This window comes from Gadus macrocephalus, chromosome 18 (genome assembly GCF_031168955.1).
Source record: "Gadus macrocephalus chromosome 18, ASM3116895v1".
Lineage (NCBI taxonomy): Eukaryota > Metazoa > Chordata > Actinopteri > Gadiformes > Gadidae > Gadus > Gadus macrocephalus.
Window position 1 is genome coordinate 18,072,306 of NC_082399.1, and position 13,574 is coordinate 18,085,879.

General features: G+C 45.1%; 1 protein-coding gene across 2 annotated transcripts in view; it reads right to left on the bottom strand.

The window, feature by feature from the left end:
- The window catches only part of LOC132446484 (glutamate receptor ionotropic, delta-1-like), a 594,597-nt gene that overhangs the window by 248,285 nt on the left and 332,738 nt on the right, over window positions 1-13,574 (bottom strand). The window lies entirely within an intron of this gene.

Sequence of the window (13,574 nt, forward strand, 5' to 3'; positions counted from 1 at the left end):
GAGAGACTGAGAGCTGTTGAGGAAGAGCTTTGTGTGTGTCTTTCTACCATTCCTGCCAGGATATCCATTTTGTGATGATCGAAACAGGCCCAGGTTTCACACTAAGTGAGTATAAATACATTTAGAAACTATTATTAACTATATGTGTTTGGAGCTATGCAGTTCTTAGATTTAATTGTAAAACATTTATTGAGTTTGTTTGCTTAACATAAAATAATATGACTTTTATCTTTATTTTTTCGTTTGTATTATAAATGAGTTAATTTGAGTTTGTTTATGCTTTTGTTTTGAAGTTATTACTAGCCTATATATAGAGGTGGCGGGCATGGGTAAGACGACAGGCACTGGGAAGGGTCATTGTTTTTTACCAGCTGTACGAGAGAGACAAAGGAGTTCACACTGTTGCACATTTGTTTTGTTTGCTTGGAAGATCGGAAAATAAACCTGCAGAAATCTAAATTCACGCCTGCACTGTGTAAGATTCGTCCCCCCTGGTGCCTCAGTGGCTCTTTTGATTACGTTGCTTTGTTTGATTTCTTCATTTTCAAGTTATTTTTTTATTGAGGACAAATCGCCACTACAATATGTATTATATGTACTGTGTTAGAGTGTCATTTTGTGTCATTTTGGTTGGTGGTGTGCCCCAGGATTTTGTAAATGTAAAAAGTGTGCCGCGGCTCAAAAAAGGTTGAAAATTAATGGTGTAGGGAATATATTTTTGGACAATACTGCAATTTGACGTAGTTTTGGGGTGTGTGAAAAATAGTTGTCTGTCTGTGTGTTTGTTTGTTTTGATGATTTCCTTTTATAGGAATTAATTTATTCTGCTTTTAAAAAATACTATTTTTCACAATGGAAGTCAAAGGGAGGACGGGGAGCCGTCCGCCCATTCTGACCCTTCAACTACTTCAGACTTAGCCTGGCTCCGCCCGCCTAAGTACTTCCGCCCAATTTGAATTTCCCTTCAGTACTAGGTCTGGACCTGCTGTATGTAATTTGGTTTTCTGGTGCCGCCACAGCGGCCGCCAATCAGCGAACAGAGGGCGTGTCTGAGAACAATGACAATAAAGTCGTACGCCAGTTTGAGTTGTTGTTGTAGGTCGGTAGTTGATTTACAATGTGCAACTTTTCCCTGTTAAATTAAATTCGACGAACAAAACCTGCAGCTGTCGTTGACGGACATTTTCGTGCAGACGCGCAAGGTGTTTGGTTTGTGTACAACCTGCGCGTGATTCCCGGCGCATGACATACGTCACAACCAAACGTTAGCGATTGGTTATGGCAGATCCAGAGTGGCACAGGGCAGATCCAATCATTTTAAACTTCAACAGACACCCGCCTTCAAGTGAGTTAACGTTTGTCAATTGATTAGGTCCAGACTCTCTGTACAAATTAAATGAAATGAAGTGAAGTACGAGAGTCTGGTAGAACCAGGCTACTTCAGACTTCCTAACTTAGTCAATTCTTAACCGTTAACCTTCGGTCAAAGGTTTAACAAATCAACACACTTGTATCTTCAATAATCAGAAAAAACAGAATACAGAATTGCGATTATCCTTTATACTTTTTTCATAATCACATGTAACCCATTGTGGGGGGACGTGCGACGTCTGGCCTGCAGGGGGGGTGCAAACAGGCAGGTTGGGAGCAAACCGGATCCGCTGGGGGGATTGGACCTGATCGCGAGCAGGTGTCCGCACTCAGGGAGTGTGTACTTATGTGTACTTACTGCTCCAGAGCCCCCCTCAGTGTTCTGTGCAGTGCGTTAGCTTGGCCACCTACCGGCCAGTGTCGAAGGACTTCGTAATAATATCCACCTGTACCGGTGCGGATGCTTCGGCCCTCTGCCGTGGCCAAGACCGCTGCCTTCCCATCAAACAAATCCTTCTCCCATCCAGTGGACATCTTCCATCGCAGCTCAGCTGAGGGTAGAGATCCGGGGCAGGTGTCCACCTGTCCTCAGCCTCAGCCATGGCACTTCGCTACTCATCCTTGCAGCTCCGCCAGCTCATTCCCCAAATTCCTCCTTCCACCGAACTCATCACCACTCTTAAAAATTCTCGACTTCTCCTCCGTCCCCATTACATTCATCGAGGGTCCCGCCGCAAGTTTATGTACAGTTCCACCGCTAAAAACTTCATCCCAGCGCTGTGGTCTGACCGCAGCTCACCCACCGGCTCCCGCGCTTCCTCTCCGCGTCATCACAACAACACACGTCATCAGTACGCAACCAGAGTGAACACCTTCAACCTCCGTCCAATTCATACTTCCGCCCCATCAATTTCAAAACAAAAGCACCTAAAAATCGCCCTCCTCAACACAAGATCCCTCATCAATAAAAGTCTCATTCTCAATGAATTCATCATCGACCAACAACTTGACCTCCTGTGCCTTAATGAAACATGGCAAAAACCCCTGGATTTTTTTTTACTAAACCAAACCACCTCTGCTGGATATTCCTACCTGGACAACCCACGCTCTGAGGGCAGAGGAGGGGGCATTGCTGCCATCTACCAACAAGACCTCCAACCTCGCCCTCTCACCATCCCTGCTGCTCCATCTTTTGAACACCTGGCTTTTAAATTACCCGGCCCAAAACCTCTCATCATTGCAATCATCTACCGCCCCCCCAAACCCAATCCATCATTTCTACCAGAACTCTCTGAATTCATCACCGCACTCTCCTCAATCTCACCATCTGTTTTACTTCTCGGTGATTTCAACCTACACATTGACTCCCCGGACTGTAAAAATGCCATGGACTTTCTGGACCTTATCAACTGCCTCGGCTTCACACAACACATCAACTTTCCCACCCACAACCGTGGACACATCTTGGACCTGGTTTGCTCCATTGGCCTCCACATCCACAATATCTCCAGCACTGACCTCTCCATATCTGACCACCTGGCCATCACACTTGTCGTTGACATTCCCGCCCCCCAACTCAAACCGGTCCGCACAATAACTTTCCGCAACATTAAATCCATCTGCCCAGTCTCTCTCTCCACCTGCATATCAAACACTCTTTCAAGCCTCACCTTTCCTGCAAGTCCAACCCCCATGGACCTCGTCAACATCTACAACAGCACACTGTCTTCATCCCTCAACAAACTGGCCCCCCTAAAAACCAAAACTGTCACCTTTACTCACTCGGCTCCCTGGTTCACCCCGGAACTTCACAAATTAAAAAAACAACTGCGACAACTAGAACGACTCTACAAGAAAACCGGTCTCACAGTACACGCCCTCGCATACAAAGAGCACACAAACCTCTACAAATCAGCACTAAACAAAGCCCGTTCAGTATACTACTCTGGCATCATTCACTCTGGATCCTCCAACCCACGAACCCTGTTTTCCACCATAAATAAACTCCTCAAGCCCCCCGACAACATTTCATCCTCATTCACCCCGGACAAATGCAACAATCTCATTTCATTTCTGAACTCCAAAATAGAAAACATCCACAACCAGCTTGCAACCTCCTCTGCCTCCACCCCGGTCCCCGAACCCACACCTCCTTCATCCTCAGACCACCGGCTCTCTACCTTCTCACCGATAACCACTGCTGACCTCTCCAAAATACTCTCCACCATGAAATCATCCACCTCCCCCCTGGACCCCATGCCCTCTCAACTCGTCAAAGCCTGTTTTACCTCTCTCGCCCCACTGATCACTGACATCATCAACTCCTCCCTTACCTCTGGCACTGTCCCCCCACCTCTTAAACTTGCTGCCATCACCCCTCTCCTTAAAAAACCTGGTCTTGACTCCGACGACCCCAACAATTTCAGACCCATCTCCAACCTCACATTCATCTCAAAATTACTGGAAAGAGCCATCGCAACTCAACTCAAGACTTACCTCCTCTCCAATAACCTATATGAAACATTCCAATCCGGCTTTAGAACCCACCACAGCACTGAAACAGCACTAATCAAAGTCACAAACGATCTCCTACTCTCCTCTGATTCCGGCTCCCTCACCATTCTCCTCCTCCTGGACCTCAGTGCTGCCTTCGACACCGTCAACCACTCCATCCTCCTCAGCCGCCTGAAATCCTTAGGCATCACCGACTCCGCCCTCTCCTGGTTCAACTCATACCTGTCAGAAAGATTTCACTATATCGCCATAAACAACCACAAATCCCACACCACCCCTGTCTCACACGGAGTCCCCCAAGGCTCAGTGCTTGGCCCCATCCTCTTCATCCTCTATATGCTCCCACTTGGCCACATCATCCGCCGCCATGGACTTCAGTTTCACTGCTATGCCGATGACACTCAACTCTTCATCACCACCAAAACCATCACTCCAGCTATTCTCTCCACCCTCACCAACTGCCTCACCGACATAAAAACCTGGATGAACCACAACTTCCTCAAACTCAACAGCAATAAAACTGAAATTATAATCTTTGGCCCAAAATCCACACTCCCCACCTCCCAGAACTACTCACTCTGCATTGATGGTCACTCTGTCACTCCCTCCGCCCTGGTCAGAAACCTTGGAATCTACATGGACCCTGCACTCTCCTTCAAGTCACACATAAACCACGTCACTAAAATATCCTTCTTCCACCTCCGGAACATAGCACGCCTTCGACCCACTCTCTCCTTCTCAGCTGCTGAAACACTAATTCATGCCTTCATCACCTCCAGACTCGACTACTGCAATAGCATCCTGTATGGTCTCTCCTCCACTGTTCTTCAAAAACTGCAATATGTTCAAAACTCCGCTGCTAGACTGCTCACCCACACTCCCTCCAGAGAACACATCACGCCCGTCCTACGTCAACTTCATTGGCTTCCAGTAAAACAACGCATACATTTCAAGATCCTCCTCACCACCTACAAAGCCCTAAACAACCTTGCCCCCTCATACCTGACAGATCTCCTCCAACGCCCCATTGACCCACACCGAACACGCTCCACTGTTGCCAACACCCTCATCCCCATCACCAGGACCAAATACCGCACCATAGGGGACAGAGCCTTTGCCATCGCCGCCCCTACCCTCTGGAACTCCATCCCCCTGGCCATCCGTAACTCTGATTCACTGCAGTCTTTCAAAAGTCAACTCAAAACACATCTTTTCAACATCACTTACAACACCTGACAAAATTGTTTCACTCTCTCTCTTTCTCATTGTCCTATCTTTCTCTGTATTGTTGTTTTGGGAGTATTTGTATGTATGCATGTATGTACTGTACTGTTCATTTGTATCCTTTTGTTTTGTGTTTTTTTGTAAAGCGTCTTTGGGTACCGAGAAAAGCGCTATATAAAACCAATGTATTATTATTATGTGCCTGCTTTGTGTTGTAGTGAGGAGAAAACCAGGAGCGAACGGACCACAGAGATCAAGAGCGAGTGGAGATCATACCAAGAACCCACAAAGGGACGACACTTGGAGATCCTTTGTTATAGTTTGAGTATTTGTGTTCTCCTTCTAAAGACAATAAAACGATCTCCCGCTGAGGGTCGACAACTCTGCCTGCTCGCACTCATTAGAACCCAATACACCCATATAGAATATCGGGCTAATAAGCCCTTAATTATTTCAAGGTGCAATTGCATGTGTTCTCCAGTAGGGAGCGCTCAACATAATTTCAGTAGCAGGAAATTATTCGTGAGCACCCCGTTTCCAGGGGGTCACCTTGAGCCGTAACACTGGACAGACGGCAGGTTGTTTTTTTTGTTCGATCCCAGGAAGGTTGAACCTTAGATGGCGAGCTTTGCCAAGTAGAACTATGGATGTGTTGGATACCCGTGAACACAGCCACAGATGATTGTGAAGATTCAGTCATTACAGATAAGACACAACATATGAGATACAAACTAACCTACCCGGGTTTCAGAGAAACTGAAGCACACATATCCGGATATCCCCCCCGGAACTAGACATTCCTTGACCGAACAACTCCTTTCCCAAGGATTACTGTAGCTGGGGAATCCAGCTACCAAGGACTTATTCTTTTGGTTTTGTTTGTTATTTTACAAAGCTCTATTTTGTATCAATGTCAATGTTTTATGATAAAAGGCATTAAAATTACTCATCTATTCAACCGACACCAACTCCCTTCGAGAGTCATTTAGTGTTTTAACTTCTCAAGGACCTGGACGGATGCTAGCAACCTATCTGTCCATTCCGGCTAAGACCACGGGTGCTACACACAGTTGAAGTTCCATATCGGCTTCGTTTTCAGTTGGGCTCATTGATTTACGCTGAGGTTAGAGCGCGAGGACGTGCAGGCAGTGTTGTCAGATTGGGCAGCTTCTCCCCAATTGGACTAGTACTGTCTAACGACTTTCAGGCAACGTAGCCAAATTGGGTGATTTTCCCCGCCCAATTGGACGACTTTTAATCATGTTTGGATTAAACGATTAGGCAAGAACATTACATTTCGGCTGGTAAAAAAAAAATGAAAATGGCGCGATTATTATAATTCTTTCTACAAACATCAATCAATTCCATGCCTTTCATATGGCATATCGTTCGCGCAACTAGTACCACTATTACTTTAGCTACTACCACTACTTCAGCTACTACTACTACTACTACTTCAACTACTACTACTCCGTCTCATTCACCAACTCCGCCCTCTGGTACACCTCGGAACTCTGCACCATGAATCAGACTGGCCGCCAACTCTTTACAAACAAACCCACCTCACCATTCACGCCGAAGCCTACAAACTTCACATCTCCTCCTACCGTGACACTCTCCAAGCTGCTAAATCTGCCCACTTCCCCACCCTCATCAACAGCACAAACCGGAAACCCCACACCCTGTACTCCTCCAGCCGCCGGACATCAATCCACCCTCCTCACCTGATCTCTGTAACTCTCCTCTCCTCCCCTTCTCTCACTGCCTTCTCCCCTGTTGACTCCTCCCACATCTTGGAAATCATCACTACATCCAATACAACCACCTGCTGTCTAGACCTCCTCCCAACGACTCTAACCAAGGCTTGCCTCCCTGTCCTCATCCCCCTCCTCACCACTCACTTCAATCAGTCTCTATCCCTTGGTAATGTTCCCTTTGGCTACAAACTTGCCTCCATCACCCCCATCCTCAAAAAGCCCACCCTTGATTCTGCCGACCTCTCCAACTACCGCACCATCGCCAACCTGCCGTTCCTCTCCAAAATTCTGGAACGCATTGTCGCCCCCCAACTCCACACCCACCTCCAGTCAAACAACCTCTATGAACCCTTTCAGTCTGGCTTCCGCCCCCGGTCTGCCCTAGTCAATGTCACAAACGATCTCCTCGCCTCTGCAGACTCCGGTGCCCTCAAAATCCTGTTATTCCTTGAGCTCAGCGCAGTCTTCGATACGGTCAACCATTCTATTCTTCTTAAAAGGCTGCGCCAACAGGGTGTTGAGGGCACTGCCCTCGACTGGCTCACCTCCTACCTCACCGGCAGGCAACAGTTCATCTCCCTCTCTGGCCACACATCCACCCTCTCTCCTGTCACGCAGGGGGTCCCTCAAGGCTCAGTCCTCGGCCCCCTTCTTTTTATCTGCTACCTCTTCCCCCTTGGTCACATCATCCGCAGCCCCAACCTGGACTTCCACTGCTACGCTGACAACACTCAGATCTACATCACCACCAAACCCACCCAAAATCCTCCCCTCACCCAACTCGAAACCTGCATCTCTACAATAAAAACATGGCTGATCCACAACTCCCTCTAACTCAACAGTGACAAAACAGAGCTCCTCCTCATAGGCACCAAATCCACTCTCAAAAAAAACTGGACCCATCTCACTCACCATCGAAACCTCGACCATCAATCCCTCCCCCGCAATCTTGGTGTTATCCTGGACCCAACAACACACTTGGTCCCCATGTCATCTCCATTGTCAAGACCTCTTACGTCCACCTCCACCGCATCGCTAAAATTAGACACTGCCTGTCCCCCCCCTGCTGCTGAATCCCTTATCCACGCCTTCATCTCGCCCCGTCTAGACTATTGCAACTCCCTCCTCACTGGCATCACCTCTCTTTCCCTCCATGGACTCCAAATGGTCCAAAACTCTGCTGCGCGCCTTCTCACACCCTGTCTCATGAACACATCACTCCAGTTCTCTTCACTCTCCACTGGCTCCCCATCAAACAACGTATCAATTTCAAAATCTTCCTCCTGACTTTCAAAGCTCTCCATGACCTGGCCCCGCCCTATGTGACCTCCTCATCCCCCATTGCCCCTCCCGAACCCTCCGATCCTCCTCCACTCTCACTCTGACCGTCCGATCATTTAGACTTAAAACCTTCGGTGACAGAGCCTTCTCAAGAACTGCACCCCGACTCTCGAACTCTCATCCCCAACCTGTCCGCGACTCTCCCTCCCTTCCCATATTCAAATCCCGTTTTATAAACCTACCTCTTTTCCCATGCCTATGACCTTCCCTACCCATGACCACCCTTATCCCTGTCCATTATCACACTCCAACCTTGCTTCTGTTCTCTTTTATGATGTTTTCCGCTTGTCCCCCCTGATTGTCATCACCCTCTTCGAATTTATGTCTCCGTCACTGTAAGCGTCTTTGGGTCACTGAATGCGTCTTTGGGTCACTGAAAAGCGCTATAGAAAATTCATTAATTATTAGCAGAATTCAAACCCTGAATCGCAGTTCTCTACAAAAAAACATAGTAGCGTTTCGGTTTTCTATTTTTCGGCTGCTTTGTATAAGATGGCTTGTGCATATACACAAAGTAATTACACAAAAATAATATTGATATTCGATTTCTGCGGACTCTTATGAACATTTCAAGACCCAACATGAAGTAGGCCTATCAACTCATTGCTAAGGATATCCACATCGACGATAAAGTTAGAATGCACCAAGGGAGGAGGAGGGTGAGGGGGGCTATTTTGACCTAAGACACTAGGATATTTTTGATCTATATTCGCCAAGAATATCTATTCCACCATATGGTTGACATTGGATGACATTCCTGAGATTCTAAGCTTTCAAACGGTGTATGACATGACTATAACACTCAACTGTATGATGCCAAAAATTGACCCAGCATGTTGGGGGGAAGGGCTGGTGTAACGAAAACTTGCCCGCCGGCGAGATTTGACCGTTAAGTGGTTAAGCGCTTTCTTAAAAGCATATATCTGAAAAATCTTTACAATTCTGGGTAATTAAGCCTTGTAGTCAAGATCACTAACGGAAGAAACATAAATATGACAGAGTTAATTATGTAGGAAAAATGGTTAATGAAGAAGTTCCCCTGTTGCCATACTGTGTCTTGGCAGTCAGATTCTTGGAAACGAATAAGTCGGAATATTGATTGCCTGATGAATTTCAGGTGCTGTTCAATGTTGTGTTTCTTAAATGAGTGGCAATGAGAGAATATCATGTTCAGCTTGTTCATAATGCTCTAATCAGGATTTGAACTCTAAACCTAAGGAACACCAGTACAAATGTATGAAAGTGCCTACAGAGACGAAGTTGACAGACTGACAGAATGGTGTCAAAAAAACAACCTGACCCTGAATGTCAGAAAGACAAAATAAATCATAGTCGACTTCAGGCGGCAAAAGGCGAACCCTCAACCCCTCATCATCAATGGTGAGGAAGTAGAGAGGACCTCCTGCTTTAAGTTCCTGGGGATTATGCTCTCAGAGGACCTGAAATGGGTGATGAACACAACTGCCACAGTAAGGAAAGCACAACAGCGGCTCTACTTCTTGAGAATATTGAGGAAAAACAACCTGTCTCCAGAGCTGCTTAAGACTTTTTACCACTGCTGCATTGAAAGTGTGATCACTTACTGTATCACTGCATGGTACGTCAACTGCACAGAAAAGGACAGGAAATCCCTCAGTCGGGTCATAAGGTCTGCTGAGAGAATAGTTGGACTTCCACTGCCTCCCCTGGATGACATCTTTAGGACGCGCTGCCTCCGCCGAGCATGTGGCATTTTAAAGGATGAGACTCACCCCGCAAACCATCTCTTCACCCTGCTACCCTCTGGCAGGCGCTACCGGGCCACTACAGCCCGCACCTCCAGACTGCAGAACAGTTTCATCCCCAGGGCCATCACAGAACTTAATAATCACACTACACTCCTACCCTCCACCCAGCACAACTGCACTTTTGTTAGTGGTTGCACAAACAAATTTCGTTGTGTATCCAATGCACAATGACAAATAAAGTCTATTCTATTCTATTCTACAAGGCATAATCCTGTTGACCAACTGACATTCCTGAACAGCATGAAGCCTCATTCACATGGTGAAAATGTATTTTGATAAAAACACAACATCAAGAAAAATCCAAGCACACATTTCACAAGAGAATTAAGGGCTTTCTGAAAAGAGTACAGAACTGAAAACTGCACTGTTAATGGTATCCACCTAATAATAGCCATTATACAACAGCAGTTATACAATAACAAAATGTTAATATAGGCAAAATGGGTTGAGACTGTGGATGTTTGGCTTTTCTATGAAATTGTGGGAAAAGTAAACATTTTTTGGTGAAAAAGATGCATCTGATTTTAGAGATTAAAATGATGATAGAATTTTGAGTCCAGGTGAATCTGGTAAGGAGAAATAAGGCTATTCAATATTATTTTTGGTCATATAAGAATGGTCATATAAGAAAGATGGGCGAACTGCTCCAACCTTATTGGCCAAAATTTCTCAAAATGCAGCCAAATAAAACAAATTTTGTTCGATGATTTTTGTGAGGCTTGGCGGAAAGATTTTATGTGGCGATTTTGGTGATTTTTTGATTATTATTGAAGCCTGTGAATCGTTTTATCATGTTTAGCATTAATATGAAATCGTGGGAAAAGTAAAAAAAATTCCCAATAATGGTTAAAAGTAAAAAATTACTTTTAACCATTATTAGGTGGATACCATTAACAGTGCAGTTTTCAGTTCTGTACTCTTTTCAGAAAGCCCTTAATTATCTTGTGAAATGTGTGCTTGGATTATTCTTGATGTTGTGTTTTTATCCAAATACATTTTCACCATGTGAATGAGGCTTCATGCTGTTCAGGAATGTCAGTTGGTCAACAGGATTATGCCTTGTACTGGTGTTCCTTAGGTTGAGAGTTCAAATCCTGATTAGAGCATTATGAACAAGCTGAACATGATATTCTCTCATTGCCACTCATTTAAGAAACACAACATTGAACAGCACCTGAAATTCATCAGGCAGTCAATATTCCGACTTATTCGTTTCCAAGAATCTGACTGCCAAGACACAGTATGGCAACAGGGGAACTTCTTCATTAACCATTTTTCCTACATAATTAACTCTGTCATATTTATGTTTCTTCCGTTAGTGATCTTGACTACAAGGCTTAATTACCCAGAATTGTAAAGATTTTTCAGATATATGCTTTTAAGAAAGCGCTTAACCACTTAACGGTCAAATCTCGCCGGCGGGCAAGTTTTCGTTACACCAGCCCTTCCCCCCAACATGCTGGGTCAATTTTTGGCATCATACAGTTGAGTGTTATAGTCATGTCATACACCGTTTGAAAGCTTAGAATCTCAGGAATGTCATCCAATGTCAACCATATGGTGGAATAGATATTTTTGGCGAATATAGATCAAAAATATCCTAGTGTTTTAGGTCAAAATAGCCCCCCTCACCCTCCTCCTCCCTTGGTGCATTCTAACTATCGTCGTTGTGGATATCCTTAGCAATGAGTTGATAGGCCTACTTCATGTTGGGTCTTGAAATGTTCATAAGAGTCCGCAGAAATCGAATATCAATGTTATTTTTGTGTAATTACTTTGTGTATATGTACAAGCCATCTTATACAAAGCAGCCGAAAAATAGAAAACCGAAACGCTACTATGTTTTTTTTGTAGAGAACTGCGATTCAGGGTTTGAATTCTGCTATTGTCGTCTGATTCATTGGATCTGACCGCTGTGTTTGCCAGGGTCTCACGGTGACATAGAGCCCTCCCACATGTCTGTAAGACCAATACTTCCTTGTTTACAAGCCTTACAAGCCAATGAGGCGATCACTATCAAAACGGGGCATGTATACTTTGATTGACAGCTACACCAGCAGACAGGAGGGGTCGGGGACGGGCCTTAGATATCCTAATAGCCAATGAAAATACCTTTCTGACGATATCCAGCATGTCAAACAACGTCTCACGTGTGGTTGAGAAAACAAATGCGCAAGGGGTGTGCGTAAACTAGCAGGCTCTTCCCCAGAGTCGGATAGCTAAAAATCAGATTTTTGTGTGGTTATACCTGTCTCGTTACATATGCTATCTAAATGGTTCACAAGAAAGCCCAGAGGGTAACCTTTCATTTGAGACCAAGATTATGCTTCTACATGTTTGGGTTCACTTTTGTTTACAGTATGCATTTTGGGTAGCCAAAGGTCTTTTTTGGAGTATCCAAAAGGACCCTGACCAGAACGAATGGACATATCAGTACATAAAAGGAGCTGGAGACTTCATCTTTTATGCTTTGTTGATCTGCCTTTACACAAAGCATCACAAGTCCTAGGTAGGTCCTCAGTAGTGTTTCCAAGGGATATGGAGTTACCCAGGGTACTACTATCAGCTTGGTTTTGGAGTTGTGTGTAACCGGCCGGGAGGAAAAACAATATTATAGTCTTCCCAGCACTGTGAGAGTACATGATACAGTTATTCTGAGGGAGAATTCTACAGGTTCTCAGCTTTCCAAAGAGACCAAGCATGTGATTAGAGGTCATACTATGAAGGAGCAGTGCTCTCTAGAGTAGGCGCAGTGCAAAAACAAAAAAATGCTAATGCCAAATCAATTTGCATGCTAAATCAATGCTAATTTTGACCATGTGAATGAGGCTGCAGTGCCATTCGATTATTTCCCCAAATCATTCAGCACAAGGGGCTTGGTACTTGCAGGTTCAGACTTCAGAATTTCAAATGGTTGGACTTACTCCCACCTCTGGTGTTTGACGAGCAGGTATAAGATGCTAGACATGTTGCTTTGGGATGCCTGAAAGTAGACCACAGAGAAAGGGCTTCGAACCAACAACCTTTCCACTAAGAGTAAAACCACCTCACAGCGCACACTATCCTCCATTTGTCCACAAGCTGTTACTACTCTTGAGATCAGGAACAACTAGAAACTTCTTACTGACTGCCATTCTCACAAGAGCAAACTAAACTGGAATCCAACAAAGTAGAACTTTTCAGAGAAACAAAATTGGCAGCTCTTTACTCGCGCACACAAGCCATAGAAACAGTGGTCCAACGCTCACCATAAAACACAAAAGCAGGACGTTTCACCGGAAAACCAGATCGATATTACCCTGTACTTCCGCTCAATTTGAATTTCCCTTCAGCACTAGGTCTTGGTCTGCGGTATGTTAGTGGGTTTTCTCCGTCAAAATTTTCTGCGTCCAATCAGCGAACAGAGGAAGTGGCTGAGATTAATGACGTCAAAGTCAGCTCTCATTGACGGACATCTTCACACATGGTGTTTGGTTTGTTTACAGGCTGCGCGCAACGTGATTCCCGGCCAAACGTTAGCGATTGGTTATGGCAGATTCAGAGCGGCACTGGGCAGATCCAATAATTTTAAACTTCAACA